Here is a 4,218-nt window from a genome sequence, read left to right as displayed (position 1 = left end):
ACCCAGAATCAAGTGCATTGTGCGTTTATAATGGGTAAAGCAAGAGTGGCTCCATTGAAGCAGACTTCCATTCCTCGCATGGAGTTGACAGCTGCCTTAGTTGCGAGTAGAATGGATAAGATGTGGACAAAAGAGCTGCAAATGCATTTGCAGGAGTCAGTATTTTGGACTGATAGTACCTCGGTGTTAAAGTATATCAGAAATGAAACCTCAAGGTTTAAAGTATTTGTAGCAAACCGTGTGACCGAGATACTTAAAGTGTCCAAACCTTCTCAGTGGAGATATGTTAATACATCATGCAATCCTGCTGATCTGGCTTCTAGGGGAGTTAAGGTGCAATCTTTTTTGAAGGATGATTCCTGGTTGACAGGGCCAAAGTTTCTTGTTGAACCAGAAATTAATTGGCCAGTGAACCTTGATTTTGGAAAGGTCTCTGTAAGTGATCCAGAGATTAAAACGGCCGTTTTAGTTAATGCTCTTGATGCAAATGAAGACAACAATGGTGCGATGAAGTTCATTACTTATTTTTCTTCTTGGACTCGTCTGAAAAGGATGGTTGCATGGATTCTAAGATTCAGAAGTTTGCTGCAGGAACTTAGTAAAAGGAGGAAACAGCTGAAAGAGAGCTTTGCGTCCAGCGCAACTAAAGAAAATCTTGAGGAAAAGCTTGAAAGAGAGTTGCAAACTGTCAAGGACCATGCTGCTAAAGGATTTCTCTCGGTAGAAGAACTTGACAAGGCAGAGAATGCAGTTCTTTGCTTTTGTCAAAGAAGGAGATATTCAGATGAGATCAGTAGGTTGCAGAGGGGTGAAAAGGTGAAGAAGAGTAGCGAGCTCTATCGGCTTAATCCTAAGCTTGAGAATGGTGTGTTGAGAGTGGGAGGTAGGCTTAGTAGAGCAGCTATGCCTGAAGATGCAAGGCATCCCGCTATTATAGCTAGGGATCTTCATATTTCTGACCTTGTGCTTCAACATGTACATCAGAAAATAGGGCATGGTGGACGTAACCACATGCTGTCCGAATTGCAGCAAAGGTATTGGATTCCAGGTGCAAGCATTGCCATAAGAAAGATTTTGGCTAAATGCATTGTGTGTCGCAGACTACATGCAGCACCAGGATATCAGATGATGGCAGACCTTCCACAAGATCGCATCTCACCGGATGAACCTCCATTCTCTCGGGTTGGAGTAGATTGTTTCGGACCTTTTCAAGTTAAGCGCGGAAGGTGCGAAGTAAAGAGATATGGAATTATCTTTACATGCCTGGCAGTGAGAGCTGTGCATTTAGAGGTGTTGTCATCTTTGAGCACAGACTCTTTTATTAATGCGCTCCGTCGATTTATATCAAGGCGAGGTCAGGTATTGGAGATACGATCAAACTTTGTGGGTGGTGAACGTGAGTTGAAAGAGGCAGTGGAAGGATGGAATCAGGCACAGATTCATGAGATGCTGCTGCAAAAGGGCATAAAGTGGATTTTTAATCCTCCTGCTGGTTCCCATCATGGCGGTGTTTGGGAACGTCTCATAAGGTCTGTCAGGAAGGTGTTAAATTCTGTTTTGAAAATGCAGAACTTGGATGATGAAGGCCTTTGTACAGTTCTTTGTGAGGCAGAGGCTATCGTAAACAGTAGGCCAATAACCAAAGCCTCTACTGATCCTAATGATTTGGAGGCCTTGACTCCTAACCATCTGTTACTGCTTAAGACCAAGCCATTGATGCCACCAGGAGTGTTCCAGAAGGGGGACGTGTATGGACGACGTCGATGGAGGCAAGTACAGTACATGTCTGACCTGTTCTGGAAGCGCTGGGTTAAGGAGTACCTGCCCCAGCTTCAAGAGCGTCAGAAGTGGCAGAGAATCGGACGGAACTTCATTCCTGGGGATGTGGTTATCGTTGTCGATGATTCTGCGCCTCGTAACTCTTGGGTGACTGGTAGAGTTGTGGAAGCAATTTCTGACGGTAAAGGACTTGTGCGTCGGATTCGTGTTAAAACAAAGACTGGTTGTTTGGACAGGCCGATCACTAAAGTGTGTCTTCTACAGGAAGCGGAAGACTCATAAAGAGACTTTTTCAAATGTCTATTTGTATTAATGTGTATTTGCTTATTTTGAATTGAAATTGTATTTTGAATGTTTGATAAAGGACTGATCATGTTTATCAATATGTCTCCTACATGGTAAGTATGATGTAATTATTGCTCTAAAATAATTAGGGGCCGGTATGTAGGAGCCATATGAGTTGCTCTTCTTTTGATTAAGTGGGTTGGGTTAACTGGACTCACTGTATTGGTGCACGGGTGCGGGGCGTGTCTCATGGGTGTGGTAGAGGATAAATGTGGTTGCACTCACCTGTTCACAGCACCTGATGTTGATGAGCAGAAAGGTAGGGTGAGCATGGGGCAAACTTTCTGTTGACCGCAGCTTGAACGCAGCATGAGCGCAGCTTGAATGACTTTGGAATAGTTGACTGTAACTTGATGGTTTTGTATATTCATGAACTAATTTGATGCCATAGGCCAAGTTATTTGGTGTATTAATTGGTGCCAATTGGTGATAGGTGGTGAGTTGCAGTCTTTTGTTTGTGTGGTCTGTGCATTTGTGTAAGTGTTGATCCCATGTGCTGATTGTATGTTGGACGGTGCATGCGGAATAAAAAGGAGCAAATGGTACAGAAGTGTATTTTATGCGTTTATTGTTGCGCGTCATCTGTTCCTCATGTTTAGCCTGCCGCGGCCGTTGGTTGGAGGAGCCGCAATAATGGCAACATGGCATTTGGTTGTTTAGGAAGAGGGGGAAGTTTTAGGAGTGAGAGAGAGAAAGAGAGAAAGAAAGCAGAAAAAGAGAGAGAACGAGTTTTAGCGTGTTTGGAGTGTGTAGTTAATGTGTTGTCTTGTGAAGTTAGTGTGTAGTGTTGTGGATAGTTTTGTGTTGTGTGTCAGAACAATGAGGTGACTGCCAGTGATGGGAATAACGGCGTTACAAGTAACGGCGTTACTAACGGCGTTACTTTTTTCAGTAACGAGTAATCTAACTAATTACTATTCCTATCGTTACAACGCCGTTACAGTTACTAACAAGGAAACGCGGTCCGTTACTATTTTTCAACAAACAGACGGTTGAAGCTGTCTTCAGCTTACCGCATCTTATATCAGTTGCACGGAAGTAGCTGACTACGTAAGTAATCTGGACGCTACAGCTTTAAGCAGCTGCGCGCTCCCGCGTGTTTGGAGTGTGTAGTTAATGTGGTGTCTTGTGTAGTTAGTGTGTAGTGTTGTGGATAGTTTTGTGTTGTGTGTCAGAACAATGAGGCGACTGCTGTCTCCAGGTAGAAACAGGAGTGATACACCTGCTGCTGTCAGATCTGCAGGTATCAGGCTGTGATGTTCTCCTTTATAGTGGACAGAAATATTTGGAGTGGCACAAATAATTTGTGTGGCATCTTATTGAATGCAGAACAGCTGATTGTTCTGTAAATAGTTTGAAATGGTTATTTAAAAAAAGGGTAAAAGTAAACTTGTGCATAGGATTTTAAAATTGACAATTTATAGTTGCATTTAAAGTTATGAAATATGATTCATTAAAGATGTTTGTGGTTATTACAGTAAAAAATATAACTTTTTCTACTCGGATTTTATGGTTTTTGTCTGATTTTAGATCAATTGTGTTAATACAGTATGTCAAAATGAAAACATGACTGTAAATTCAGACACGTGAGGTTGTGCTGAAAAGAATGATATCAAACAAGGCAAAGTAAATAGTTTTTAAAGGTAAAATGTGGAGGGAAAATCAAAAGTAGTTAAAATGGCCAGTTATACCCTGGACCCCAGAGGGTTAAACTTTTTTTTTTTTTAAGTAACGCAATAGTTACTTTTCAAGTAATTAATTACTTTTAGGATATTGTAACTCAGTTACTAACTCAGTTACTTTTTTGAAGAAGTAACTAGTAACTGTAATTGAATTACTTTTTCAAAGTAACTTGCCCAACACTGGTGACTGCTGTCTCCAGGTAGAAACAGGAGTGATACACCTGCTGCTGTTTGACCTGCAGGTATCAGGCTGTGATGTTCTCCTTTATAGTGGACAGAAATATTTGGAGTGGCACAAATAATTTGTGTGGCATCTTATTTAATGCAGGACACCTGATTGTTATGTAAATAGTTTGAAATGGTTATTTAAAAAAACAAGGTAAAATGTAAAATGGGTGCAAATAACTTTGTT

The sequence above is a fragment of the Pelmatolapia mariae genome, linkage group LG13 (genome assembly GCF_036321145.2).
Source record: "Pelmatolapia mariae isolate MD_Pm_ZW linkage group LG13, Pm_UMD_F_2, whole genome shotgun sequence".
In the NCBI taxonomy this organism is placed as follows: domain Eukaryota; kingdom Metazoa; phylum Chordata; class Actinopteri; order Cichliformes; family Cichlidae; genus Pelmatolapia; species Pelmatolapia mariae.
The sequence above is the reverse complement of the archived record's forward strand: the minus strand, read 5'-3'. Positions refer to the sequence as shown.